Here is a 14,928-nt window from a genome sequence, read left to right on the forward strand (position 1 = left end):
ACTATGTGAAAACCTCCAAAAGATTCAAGTTTGGTGTTAATTTACCAAAAATTTATTTATAACAAATTTATTAAAAGGCTTCCCTGCTAAAAGACCACCATCACTCTACACTGGGGGTTAAAGGGGCATAAACCTCCTTGCAGACAGTAAACGCCTCACCCAACTATATAACTGCTCCTACAGAGACGGACTCATGCTGTGCCCACCCTGTCTGCACAGGACACGACAGCTGAACCAACAGAGATCTGACCTGCATACCTCAGTTTCAATCATCCACTTTATCACTCAGGTGACAGGACTGAGCTCCTCCACTGACAGAGATGGACACAGAGAAGATGGGTGGGCGGTAATGTGGCCAGCAGTGACACAGAAGATTATGGGCACTGCGTTTGCTAATAGCAGTGAGTACGAGGCATGAGTGGTATGGATCTCTTTGGCAACTGGTGAAAACTAAACACAAAATCCAACATGGCCTTGGGCAGCCTTTGAAAAATAATTTGAAGAAAACCCTCCAGAGTATGACACAGCAGAAAATAATGCTGGCACAATACTTCTCAACACAAGTGGTGTGTGACAGCCCATCACGTAATCTTAATATAATATTCGATTGTCCCACCCCTGAGCAGTGAAGTCATAATGCATTACCCTAACCCTGAACGGCAGAACAGTTGACCACTCCTCACAAGAGACTTCCAAGTCACAGGAGGCCAGTGCAGCAGAGATGAGGTTAATATTACTGTCACTGGTAGCCAGAGGGAGAGTGAAAGAAGCAGAACACAGGGCAAAAAAAGGAAAATAAGTAAAAAGCATTTTACTTGTGTTCTTTAGACTTCAAACCAACAGCCTCTCTAATGGTGTTGTCTTTAAAGCCTTTATCACTAATTCATTACTTCTGATTCTCCAGAAGCAAGGGCTGAAGCTTTGTCATCAGCCTAATTGAGAGCCAGAATCTTCAGGCAATAATCCGTCAAACCGACTAAGGAGTTTTCCTCAGGGAGGAAGTAAAAAAACTGCATTATTATACCCGTGGACCATTTGCTATTCGTAAAATTTCGAATTAATTTAATTACACACACACACACACACACACACACACACACACACACACACACACACACAAAGATTTTGATTTGTGGACTGGGTAAAAGGTTGGGCAGTGATGAATGTTGCGGTTTTCCCCAGTTGTCCCCACTTGTCTGAAAGTGAATGCTGCCATCAGGACTTTCAGAAGAATACGCCACAGTGCTTTTTAAATTAACCTTCAAAATCCATTCCATTAGTAAAGCAAAAAACTTTCAAAAGGGGAAAAGAAGCCATTTCCAATTGTATTTTTAATGCACTTCTCAATCCATCTCGCGTCTGTTTCACCTCTCTCTTCCCTTCCCCACACACGGAGGCATACACAAGTCTAATTAGCTGTGTTGTATCCCTTGATGACTCCACAATTTCCTCTCTCTGGGAAGATTATCCACCACAACTCTAATATCAGCCTCCATATCAACACAATTAAGGTGAAGAGTGAAATGTGAGACATATTGTCACATCACATCTCAGCAGCTTCATTGGGGTACACAAAGGAGAAGTTGATGACAGAGGCTGCTGTGTCTGCAGGTTGGCCAGGCCCTGAACAGGTGTATATAGCAAGCCAGACTGTTGACACGGGTTGTGGTTAGAACTTGTCCCAGATGACACAATATGGTCATGTTTACTGCTAGAAGGCCACGCCACAAAAAGGAGCTCAAAGGCCACATTATATTATTTCACTTGGCTTGTCGGTTGATTAGAGCACGATTATGCGGACGTCTACCAACTATTAGAAAGCTACTCCTGGGATTAGAAAAAGTATCCTTGGTAATGTTGATATGGGTCAGAAATATAATCTGGAAAGTCCCTGATGGGATGTAATTTCTGCTGTGACAGGTTCCATTAGTGGTTGTTTACACTCAGCAGTGTTATCAATTTATTGCATTTTCACTACTTTTGGTGACTTTTCCCCAAAGAAAGGATATAAGCCTAGCATGTGGCTGGACTGTGTATGGATGTCCACTGGGGACTTCTGGCAGAAGCAGAGCAGAGCCGACTATACCCTGAACTATGTCACCATTCCAGCAAATGAACTACTTTCCTTACATGTATCATCCTTACTAAAAGGTGGGAAAAGAACAAAGAAAAACAAAACAAAAAAAAAAGGTTCTGCTAAATTAATTGAGGTCCTTTAATTTGAAACTGAAACTGTAATTTGAAATGACAGGAAGTGTTGGGGTTTTAGTAAACATATTTAACGGTACAAATTCTGCATCATTAGGTGAAAGTGAATGCTAACATGAATACAATGAGGAGATAAGTTGACACAATAAAGCTTATGAGAGTTCACGAAATCCCTCTTCAAACCTACCACATTGTACCTCTAGACAATATAGCACAGATTTTTGACACAAATGAGTTTCAAGGCAGCCCTTTCATGAAATCCAAGTTTGAAGTTTGGAGTTTGAAACTCTAGAAAGTTAGGAGAGAAGCATCCGTACAGTATTACACGAAGCCTGTTGAAGACAATCCATTGTTTCAAATTGTTTCCAGATGCTCTCTACTTTAAACTGGTGCATTTTCTGGCCATGATTTGTCATTCTTTTAGTCAGTTTCCTATGAATGCTCATCAGCCAAGCCACCACCCGGCGCATCCTTAGTGAACAAGTGAACTTCTTGTCCTCCAAGTTACAAGAACATTTTCAACAACTACTTGAAATTATTTAATCCTGAGAATACAACAGTCCTTTGAAACACAAACTAAGAAAAACCCACAACTCCCCATGGTCTTCTTGCTATTTAATAAACAGTGTGGTTAAGCCAAGAATGCATTTCCAGCAGAACACTGAGCATTTGTCATTTATTTTTATTTGGCAGTTATGTCCTAAAAATTACATATGAGGCTCAGGAATGAAAATCCACCATCATCAAAATGAAATATTATAAAACGTGTGCAGTTGCACCACTGATGTCATCAATTAAAAAGGCACAATTTGTCATTTAGATGCAAGCCACAAATGCATCCACATTGTGAACTCAAACACTGACAAGGAGCCTGTTATAGCTCAACCTTTCAACAGCCTCACCTGTTCATTTTGCTTAAAATCATCATTCTATGCTGCAGCCTGCTGGGGAGGCAGCAAAAAATGAGAAGGATGTAAGGCTGCTGGACAGTCTAGGGGAAAGAGCTGGCGCTGTGACTAGAACCAGATTAGACTCACTGGGGGCTCTGAGGGAGCGATGCACACAGAGGAAGGCACAGACCGTCTTAGAAAACTCAGCCCATCCACTTCATAACACCCTAGTGGATCATAGAAACCACAGTAGTGGACAGCTTATCCATCTATGATGCAGGACGGAAAAATACAGAAGATTATTAATTCCCTCTGCAATTGGATTTCACAACTCCTTAATTATTAGAAGATAAACTATCAAACAGCAGATTTGCCCTCTGGAGATTAAGAAAGCATTTCTGTTTCTGACCAAGTACATATTCACTATGTGATTTCAATCATTCACTGAAAACAGCTGACAACCACAGCTATTTATTTCAAGTCATCCCTCAAGCAAAATTGCCAGGCATTTGATTGTTGCCATTTACTTGCAAAGTTTCTCTTTGTCACAAAGTCAATTCAAGCATTTCAGAGATTTTGAACTTTGACTTGACATCCATCACAACCTCAGTTTGCGTTTTAGGAACGTATGATGGAGTGATTTTATAGACTTATTTATTAAAATGTATTAATTGATTCTAGAGGAAAATAATAATTTGATTCGTCAATAATGATATTATACTATAAATTGCATGATCTGGTTCCAGCCAATAGAGAAAAATACAGAAATGCAAAAAGCTAAAGATCCAATCGGATTTATATGATGATATACATTTTCAAAAATAAAGCAGTCAAGCACACAAACAGAATCTCTAAAAAGCCACATAAGTGACAAAAAAAAAGTGACAGTGGCAACATAAAATCCTGTCATGTAGTGTGATGTTAACAAAAAATATCAAGATTTGCCTCAAAAGCCGGTTTCTTGCAAGATGTTTCCATTTAAACCTTCAAACCACCTAAAGGGAAAACTCGCTTTCACTGCATGAAGAATAGACGCGGACAGGAAGACAGAGATATCCTCACAATCCGATATGCTGTCAACAGACATTAGAGCACACAGCAGATATTTACAGTTTTCTGGAAACATCTGTAGGCTCATAGAGGACTGTCAGGCAGGCAGGGTAAACAACATGCTTACTAGCATCTCACACCCCCATGCTAACCAGGCCTGTCAATCAGATGAATCAAGCTAGAGGCTGTGATTGAAATGTGGATGAAAGAAGCCTGCGATAACAGCCACATGTGTGAAAAATTGCAATTTATTGCAACCGTAGTGTGTTTGGGACTCTTCGACTCAAACAAAAACACAGCAAATGCTCAGCTAATTGAGATGTTTCACTCCTCGAGCTTAAGCTGATCTTTTACTGATAGCTTCAACAGCCATTCAAGAATATGCACAGGAAAAAAGGAAAAGGGATGAAGCAAAATCTGCCACTGAACAGAAGTGTGCAGAGCAGACAAAAAAAAACCCACAAAAAGTGGCAAACAAGTGTGCTAGAACAGAGGAACTCTAACAAAAGACAGCAGAACACAGACAGAACACGGTGGAGCCCGGCACAACACTCCAGAACAGGCTGTAATTGTGTTGTGCAGGACTGACCCCAGCGCATCCCAGCAGGCATTGCATGATGAATGGGCCTGGTGATGACTACATCCCACATCCCTCCACCTCCTCCTCACATGCTCTTTTCTCTGACTCTCTTTTCTGTCGCCACTATTAGCCCTCCTTCTGTCCCTCCCTTCACTCCCCTCCTTTCCCCAAAACCACACTCTATTCAGCTGCTGCCATCCCACAAGATTAATTTGCATGCAGTGCACTTAGTCCTTGTATTGTACTCTGACACAATGACATATTACAGTGCACAGCACACCTTTAAACTTATAGTCTAGCGTGAGGGATGATTCAATGCTTTAATGCTTTTTTTTTTTTTTTTTTTTAATCAAGATGTTATGATGAAGCAAAGACGTGTAGTGCAAAAAGCTGATCACTTGAAACACAGAGATCAGTCTGACATACGAGTCACAGTGGAATCATTACAGGAACAGTTAGATAACCTCGATTAATGATTCATTAGACCTTAACTAATAAAATGGGTCAGACTGTATTAGCAGTGGTAGCGAGAGCAGAGAGACCTTTGGGTTAGACTGTGTGAGAACGAATAGCGGCATGGTGAGCAAGACAGGAGAGAGCAAGAAAAAGAAATTTAAAGAAGAAAAAAGCGATAGAGGTGTTGGCGTTACTCAACTATAGCCCCTGAGGAAAGAGACAGTAATGCATAGGAAATGGGCTTTTTCCTCCAGCTTTCTTTGCTCCTGTTGTCCTTCCACTGTTCACTTATGCCCATGTCCGAGGGGAGCAAAAGAGGGAGACCAAATTTAATTTGCTCTACCCTCTCTAGCCATCACCCTTTGTACCTTGGGGGCAAAAGAAATGGATTGTGGAATTTGAAAAGATGAGTGAAATAAAGAAATAAAAACAGGACACTCAGGAGAAGGCGTCAGAGGCAATTGCTCAGAGGGCGGTGGAGTGAAATGAGAGCAGAATTTGAGGGGAGTGGGGAGTGGGGAGTCGGGGACAGGAAGCTGGTAGTGTGTTATGTGGGCCAGATATTAACTGTATGGTTATCATAAAGCAGCTCAGGGGCCAGGCCATCTGGAGAGGCCATGGGGTTACTGAAACAATCAGATCAGGGGGCTGATAGTAGCATTTGCTCCCCGTACACAGTCTAAACATGGAGGTAGCTGAGGGGTTAACAACCCATTACCTCACCCTGCTGTGTTCCCTGGGGAGTCATGTACGGGGTTGTGGTAGCAGCGTGCGAGCGTTCGTCATAGCCGAAAGCACACCTTTGGGCTGTTATTCAACAAAGGGAAGCTCAGCAGAGTGACATCAGCAGAGAGATGAAGCCTCTGAGGAAGGGGAAAGTGAGAGATGAGGTCTGGAAGATGGAGGCTGGGGAGGCTATGTGGGAGTCACATTACTCCCCTCCAGCTTTTCTCTACCTTTCACACAAGCACTTTGAGGACTCAACAATAAAGCCAGAGCCTTGACGACTTCAAACGGCTGCCTTGCTGGGGTAGATCAGAGGCAACAGATGGATAAAGGGAAGAATAAAGGACGAAAGAGGAATCTAAAAAACATCAGGCTTGCTCATTGTGCATCCTCAACATTGTGTTGAGGGATGTCTTGAATTTCATTAACAGAATCTAGACTCAAATTCATCCACTCCTCAATCTCACAGTGGAAATGTGGAAAAAAGGGTGTGTGTGTGTGTGTGTGTGTGTGTGTGTGTGTCTGTGTGTGTGTGTCGGGGGGGGGGGGGGGGGGGGGTCACTCCAACTCAGCCCATTGGGAACCAATGAGCTCAGGTCGAGCTCCACCAGAGAGTTGGGGGCCATTATGGAGAGAAAACAAACATAGACCTCTGGCCAGGCACACACACAGCGTGGCTCAGACACCTGTGTCCCATTCAGCAAACATATCCGGCCACTTAACACTTCACAGAGGGGGTAGGGTGCTGTTTGTATTTGCAGGTTTGCACGCCCCACTATGGCTCCTTTACTTTAACTTCTTTTGCCAAACAACCTCCAAGCTTCTCTGTATGGACCAAATGCTGTCGGCTGCAGCAAGTCCCACTGAGAGCAGCCAGCCGTTACACCACCTGACCATCACAACTGACCCCATTCGAAGTTGAACCCACCCTGTGAATAAAGCTGGTCAAAACAAAGCTCATTCATCCTGCTGTCATTTGCAGTCTCCAGTCGCCCTTGTGTCTAGATGTCCCAGTTGCATGAGGGCTGACCTCCAGGTTTCCAACACCTGTCCTGCACAGACAGGAACAGACGTGCAAGAGCACACACACACACACACACACACACACACACACACACACACACACACACTTCTCTACCACCCAGGATGGATGAGGGACAGCAGGCTGGGCAGACACAGCATCGCCTCGGATCAGTGGAGGGATACACTTGAAGCTGCCAGCAGCTAAACCGCGGGTCGGCACCATTACAATTCTTTCCACCTCAGCGACTCAAAATGGAGAAGAGGTATGCCGTCAGCTGTGGTCAGTTTGTTAAGGAGGATTCTAAATGCCTCGATACAATTTAATGAATTGAAATGGAGATGACCCACAACCCTGGCAAAGCCTTCCTAGTTTCCACCCAAAGATTAAGCTTGATAGCAGGGCTGAGATGTTCAGATGTATTGGAGTACTTTTGCATGCCACAATGCTTTGTTTGCAGTGAAGCCAAATGCAGTTGCAGATGGGAGCCGACTGGACACCAGATGACTCGATGTGGTGTGGTGGCATGGTCTGCTTTGGGCCCATGAGAACGGGGAGAGAGGGAAAGAACAAGGGTACTGGGCACCAGATGCCCTGCTTAAGTTTATTCAGACCTGTTGTCCTGGCGGGATGTCATGCTGCTCAGGCCTTGTGCATTCTGACAATGAGCAGAGAGCATGTCATGGACATGCCTGTTTTTTGTATTTATTTTTACTTTGTGCTGTTGTTTTGGATAACAGCAGTCTTCATCGTTATAAGGTTCATGAGCTAAAAATAAAAACTGAATCCTATATGACCTTGTGTTTGTGTTGGCTCTTCACTTTCTTCACAGCATTTCTACTCATGACAAAATAGAATGTAAACAACCTCTAGCTTTTGAACATTGAACATGGGCTTCTTGACAGCATTAAGTCACAGCTGTGATTGAGTTTGAGAAGAAGGAAGAACAGTCAAACCAGAAAAAAGTTACTAATAGCCGCATACTTTGCTGTCAGTTAACATGTATATTTTAACATTCAACTAAAACTAATGGAATTATTACTGTAAAATAATTTTTAGAGGACGCTGACTCTCTACCTCTTCAAAACTGTTAGAACAAAAACTAATTATAAAAATGAAGTGTCTAATAATCTTTTTTTTTATCTTTTTTTTTTTTTAATTATTTTGAAACCACTACATAAAATTAGCTGCACAGCGCAAACAAACTTTTTAGGTTTATAAACACATAAATGTATTGAGAACAATAAATAAATAACACACGGAAATGAGTGAAGAGATTTGGTATGTTGCTCTCTAAGAGGTGATTTAGGTTTTGCATGTTTTTTTTTGTTTGTTTGTTTGTTTTTGGGTTTTTTGGCCTTTCCGGCTTTATCAGATAAGGCTGAAGAATTAAGGGAAATGGGGGGGGAGTGGGAAATGGCACATAGCATTGGCTAAAACCAGAGCAGAGTCATTGATGAAGACCTTTTGCCCTCCAGCTTATGGGGCACCCACTCTACCCGCTACAGGTAGTCATCTTTCGTCATTGTTCCTTCAGTATTTTTAGAAAATCCAAAATACTGACTTGCTCCAGTTATTCAGTGAAAGTTATGGAATGTCACGGATACGGTCACTGTGCTGCCTGTGCTTTCCTCCATGTACAGACTAACCTCATGTTGCCATCTGAAGTCTCATGCAGCTGCATTGATATCTAGGAAAGAGATTACAGAGTGGACAGTGAGTTTTTTTTAACTCACAAAAAGATTAAAAGAGTATGTTAACTGTTAGGAGTTTACACTGGCATATTCAATTATACCTGTTACTATTACATCCCTATTATTAGCCAAGAGCATATTTTGATCAGTGGTGATATGACACAGACATGTACGCTGAACAAACTGAAAATGATTATTTGAAATATTTTCCATTTTTTAAGAATACATATATGTGTATGTGTTGAAGTCCAAAAATGTGTTTCTGTAAGATGACTTGTATAGTATTCCATAAAGTGACTGAAAATCTAATTTTTTTGTAGAATTTCCTTTTGTCTCAGAACATGTTTAATAATACACTTAGAAAGCTTTTACTTGCACTGGTACTTGTACTTAATGTGCAAAACCGTCAAATACTTAAATACAATGTTTTCCTGTGATAAATAAGCAAATTTCTCACACTTTCCATTTATGTTTGCTGTGTACAATAAATTACGTTTTTCAGGATCGCATGAGAGTGGGTGTACACAGCTAGACCCAGGTGAAGCTACCAGACAAGTCAGAAAAGTAACTGCCCGTTATGCCAGTCGCCACCCCCACCTGCCTCTCAATGCTCTTATAAGAAACCTTTTAACACCAAGCTTTATATCCAGGGATGTCAGGCTAATGTCTAACATTTCAGCAGCCTGACCAGCTACACACACACACACACACTTCCTATTTTCCAGTAATAGTACACAACTTAAGCCCATAAAAAGTCAAATTTCTTTGTTGAAATAAATGTTCAAGTCTTAAAGCTAGACAAAAGTATATCATGCTCGGAATCTAAAAAAAAAAAAAAAAATTAAAGGCCTTTGGATGGCTAAATGGACAAAGCAGAAAAAAAAAACCCTAAATCATATCAGATGACTGATAGCACTTATGATGAGGACGAGGTTAGAATATCCTGCAGTGAAGTGGTGGTTCCCATTACTGCATCTCCCCATCTCTGAAAATGGCTTCATTAACCGACCAATGCCGAGAGCTCCCTCGCAGAGTGTAAGAACGAGCTGTACCCTGAGGGTCCGTTGGAATGGCTGAGGTGAAGTCCATTAAGGCCCAACAGCTTGTTTTTTGACCACTAAATAAAACAGGGTATTTTTCTGTGTCAGTGGTATAAATAGCTTTCAGCTTAGGAGCACAAATATCCCTGGGTTTGAAAATTTCACTCCAAGAAGAAAGCTAAACCCTTAGATTGTTAATACTGTGCCACAAGTGTTGATCTGAACCAAACTGGATTTATTAAATCAAATATTAAGGACGCTGTCAAACAGTTTACAGAAAAAAAAAACCTCCCTGCCACTACTTGTCAAAACAGTGGCCAAACCTGATCTAATGAATTCAGGGTGCCTCTTCTTACTCTTCTCACTGTCGGCCTAATCAGAGTACAAAGCAGGATAATATACCAAAGACAGCTAAGGGTTTTCCAAATGCGCTGTTCGTTCTAACTTGTTGAGGATGAGAGCTGCCACCTAAATGCCTAAACTGATGTAAATGTCAGTATCTTAACAGTGGCGCTGAGGTGATAAGGAGAAGCGCCGTGTTGTGCTAGGGAAAAAATCCATATCCCATGTAATCTGTCCCACTCTTCTGGCACACTTCGTGATCCCTCAGGCAACTGGAGCTGGCTACTGAGGCTATGACATCGGTCTTACTTTCCCAGCACTTATGCTCCAATCATGTGTCACCTGATGAAACGCTACACCCTAGCCACCATTATTCGTCTGGATACACAAGCCTCTGGAATGTATCGGATTCCTGCCTCAGGGGATAAGCACCTTGGAAACATGGTCCTACCTCCGCTGGCTAGCTTCTCCTGCTCTCTCTCTGTGTCTGTCTGTCTAGCTTTCCATTTAGTAAAATTCCTCTGGTGGCCTGCTTCATTTACACTAAATCATCCACCTTCTCACACATGCTCACATTTTTGAGGATAGTTTAGCATTCTGAGACCGTTTGGCTTTCTGTTACCTCTGTTCTGTCAAAATTCTCATAAAAGGGTGAATGTCACAATGAATGAAATTCTTTGCAGATGCTGGGCCACAATAACTTCCATGCTGGAGTAAAACACCAGCACTCAACCAGAAATTCAAACATTAAAACAACTTCTTCTTAAAGTGCAATAATGCAGTAAAACCACTCTCGACCTATCTCCCCTTTGCAGAGAGCAACAGTTATGACCTCTAGCACTGAATATCTCTGAGTCACTGGCCAGCCTAATTCAGTCTTGGGAATTATGACAGTGGAAAATCATTTCCCTGGGCCGGGGATAGGAGGCCATGGCTAATCGTTCAGTAATCTGATCTGCCTGCATACTGTAGCATTCAGCATGGCTGCTAGCCTAGCCAGCCAGTCACACATGTGGACACCCCCAGTGCCTGCCAACTATCTGATGGAGGCTAGCACTATTTGAAAACAACAACTCTCCAGGTTTTCCTGAGGATTACAGATACTATCGGATCATTTGCTAATACTCAGTTGTGCTGAGTGGTTTGAAATGTATTTACTCTGCTCCTGCTCTCCAATACTATCATGATAGCACATCCTAAGCCAAAAAAAATGCCACAGCCACATTCCAAGCAGAAAAAGGTGCTGCAATACAAACTGAGGACTTTACAGGCCACACTGGTACATTATACCTCTTGCATTTTAGCATATCAAGTCAAAAATCCGATATAACAAGGAAACAACCGAGCCTGTCACTCAAACGGCAGGCTATTTTGGGTATATTTCCAATTGTAGATTCCACTATGTAGTGGAGCCAGTGGTGCTGTAGTAGTATAGTGGAATATGAAGAACCATAGGGAGCAGTACTGTGGCACAAAGCAGTGCTTATAACCAACAGAGAGTGCTGAGGGGCTTGGGCTTTGGAAAGATGCCTGGCTTCGGCCCCACTCTAAAGAGAGGTCACCCCCCAAACACACACACAGTGTAGCTACAACAGGGACTGAAATGGAAAAATACAAGAGCTGGCATGTTTTTGGCACTGCAGTTCCTTAAAGTTACCTTCTCTAAAATTAAATGTGATGTTATAGTTACTGCAGTGCAATTAAATTTACACCTTCCTCTGTGTGCAGATAAGCAGCAATAAAGCAGTCAAAGCCACAACTGAAAACAATCAATGTCCCCCTTACTATTCCCCATTCAAGTCTAAAATCTGTAAATGGCGCATTGTCTGTGATTATGTCTCATTCTGATAAAGGACCAAACATTGCATGGTAACATGATCTGTCATATACAGTCACACCTCCAATATTTTATCATCCTCTATGCGTAGGCATTGTAACCCAGTCACAGCATTTCACAGGCATATCTAAGTGAAAAGATGCTGATATATGATCAAATGGCTGCGGCAGCAGTGGCAGCCTTCATCAGCTGAAAGCACTAGATCACAGCATGTTTGGCAGCCAGTGGGAGCAGTCAGATGGAGGGTTAGAACAACCAGACAAACAGTTGGCACGAATAAACAGAACACAACTTAGAGTTCAGCTCTCCACAAATTTGACAAACAAATGACAGCAACCACAGCCTTTTTTTTCTAATTAAATGGAATAAGCCCTAGATTTTTTTGTGAATGCAGGGTGGAACTTGTGATAAACAACACATGGCTATGGAAGAGAAAAATGTGACATGCTGGTAAAATGAATCTCATGATACATAAAAGCAAAAGGACAGCACTTTTCACTTACAAGAATTACTTCTGCAGCTGAAGCGAAATGTAGGGGAAAGTCCTTCTGACTTTTTCCAAACACATTTTGGGTGTGAGTCATTCTCTGGTAATCTCTTACTCATAAATGCACGCTTGCATGCGTGTACACCCCAAGGCAATAGTTTTCAGGCAGGTCTGGACTGCCCCCTTTTTTTCCCTATGGACTAAGTCAAGTGTTTATAACATTCAACTGATGCACGTATCTGGATGGAGACAAACATTTGTTCAACATAATGGCACAAAGCAGTCTCATACACTTAAGCGAACTTACTAAAGAAGGAAAGCACAATGCATGACTGGTGCACTGTGCAGCCGCCCCATATGAACTTACATTTCAAAACTATTACAAGCGAACGCATTTTTTTTTTAGACTGGCCTCAAAGAATGTCCTCTCAAATCTCAAGAGGACATTTGATTGCGAAGTCATTATTACATTTTTGTTTTTATGATGAGAAAAAAAGAAGAGTGTTTCGAAATGCTAAATTTGTGCCGATCAGTAGCATGCTGAGCATTGCTACATAATGAATCATCTGTCATGATGACACACTGATCACTGCTGACAATTGACTCGGGGTACGGGAAATCATTTGACAATTAGACAATGTTAAGATAAAAAAATAATTAATAAATCGTTTGATTCCCGTGTCCACCTCTGTCATGTGCAATGCTGTTAGATTAGGTGGCAGACAGTCGGTATCGACCTTTAATTATAATTTGCAACAGAAAATCGTTTGGCCTCATCATCGCTCAGACACTGAAAAGTGACATTTGCAGATGAATTGCGACGTCGTCGCCGATTAAAGACGGCGAGCGGATTTTAACAATCTCTGCACATCTCATCTGCTGTAAAGTTACAGACACAAGTTGGTGTGCGGCGTCTGGTACCGGGGCTGCAGCGGGATCCGACATGACGGCTCGGAGCAGGGGGGAACCGGACACAGCTCAGCCCGGGGAACAAACTTCGACATGACCCGCTGCAACAACAATAACGTTAGCCTCCTGCCCGTGCCGCGGTACGGACGAGCCCCAAAGCCGCACCGAGCCTCTGCTTACACCACCCGGGCTTTATGTGTCCAACCGGAGGGAGGTGGTGGGTGGGGGGGGAGTCCGGAGGAGTCGGGCCGAAAAAACTGGCCTCATTCTCCGGCTGCGCCAGACAACGCTTCACTAGCCGGGCCTGGGAGACCGAGCGGCGGTGCCCGCGATCGAGCTCCAAACCCGGAGGAGAAAAAAAAAAAAACACACACACACACACACATACACACAACCACGACGAGACTCGAGCTGTGTCCGTGTTTCTCACCTTTGTCTGGGTCTAGCTGGGTTTGGGACGACGCCGACCGGTTGACTTTAACGCGTGAGTCGAGCAGCCGGAGCGCATGTTGTCGTCGTCGTAGTCGTCGTCTCGGTTCGCCGTCGGCCGTGATGTGGAAGCGGCGCGGCGGAGTCGGCTGGGAGAGATCTGGAAATGTGAGAGTGCCCCTCTCTTTCTGCGGCTCTGTTCACCGGCACTGGCCCGCTACTGTCGACAGGAGGCGCCAGTGAGGCGCATTTACTTATTTATTTTTATGTGTCTCTCTCTCTCTCTCTGATATGCGCATAAATGCATACTACACAACTAGAAAAGAAATCAGTGTGCGATCACAGTTCTGTAGCGGCACCTGCAGCCGTCCTCCTCAGCAGTGTGGAGTCCTTCTTATGTTGCGTGGTGCTTATTCTGCTTATTATACTTTAGTTTCGATTACCCTGAAAGTTTTTATGGTTCTTGTTCCTCAGACGGGAGCTCAAGGGAAGGTGCGATGACTTTGATTATTCATAATCCCATGCAGATTATACAACATGAATTTACGCAGTTTTTTAATGTATAATCAGTTTGGCATTCATGGTCTTCAGAGCTGAATCTGTTTCCTGGTTTTTAAAGATCCCTCCTGTCTTCCTCTAAGGAATAGCCTATTATTATTCATACTTAATCATAATAGTTTGATAATATCTATGCACTGCTACAGCTCCAGTAGAGACATTTGCTTCTGGTGCTGTGCAACACTTTTACTTATCTGTTGAGGGTAATATCTGTCACAAAATATTTCTAAATGATATCAGTATTTATTGTGCTGAGCGTTGGTACAAAGAGAGAACAATAAACAGGTGTATGAATGATGCAGGATATATGATGTAGTAGGACACCTACATGTTCCCTGACCTTATGACTCATGAGGTTACTGATTCTGATTATGAGGTGGCTAAATTCAATATAAAACCACCCTTCAAAACAGCTTTGGATGTCTCATCCACATCACATGATGGAGCAGACAGGGTCATATGATTCATTAAGACAAAGAATGAGATGCCCAGAAGGTTTAATTTAATGTCCTACTACAGAGCAAGTGCAGAGTGACACACAACCTTTTTGGCTGTGAGGCAAGTGGGAGGAAGAAGACGTGAAAGAGACACCAGTTCAATCTTTTCTCATGGAAATATGATCACAGGACCAAATGTCACTCAGTGATCTGTGTTACTTGATGAGCACAAAGCAACTGATTATACCCTAAAGCCACTGCATC

At 42.7% G+C, this 14,928-nt stretch overlaps 1 protein-coding gene across 2 annotated transcripts in view; it reads right to left on the bottom strand.

Moving 5' to 3' along the window:
* Positions 1-13,856, bottom strand: part of LOC115049887 (bifunctional heparan sulfate N-deacetylase/N-sulfotransferase 1) — a 39,157-nt gene extending 25,301 nt beyond the window's left edge. The window contains exons 1-2 of one of the 2 annotated variants that reach the window (XM_029512478.1): positions 13,671-13,856; positions 8,581-8,621 (exon numbers count right to left, since the gene is read on the bottom strand). The gene's annotated coding sequence lies outside the window, so the exon portion shown is untranslated. The remainder of the gene's footprint in view (positions 1-8,580; positions 8,622-13,670) is intronic. The other variant, XM_029512476.1, reaches the window with a different exon arrangement.
* Between the last annotated feature and the right edge of the window lie 1,072 nt (positions 13,857-14,928).

Source organism: Echeneis naucrates, chromosome 10 (genome assembly GCF_900963305.1).
Source record: "Echeneis naucrates chromosome 10, fEcheNa1.1, whole genome shotgun sequence".
NCBI classification, from domain to species: domain Eukaryota; kingdom Metazoa; phylum Chordata; class Actinopteri; order Carangiformes; family Echeneidae; genus Echeneis; species Echeneis naucrates.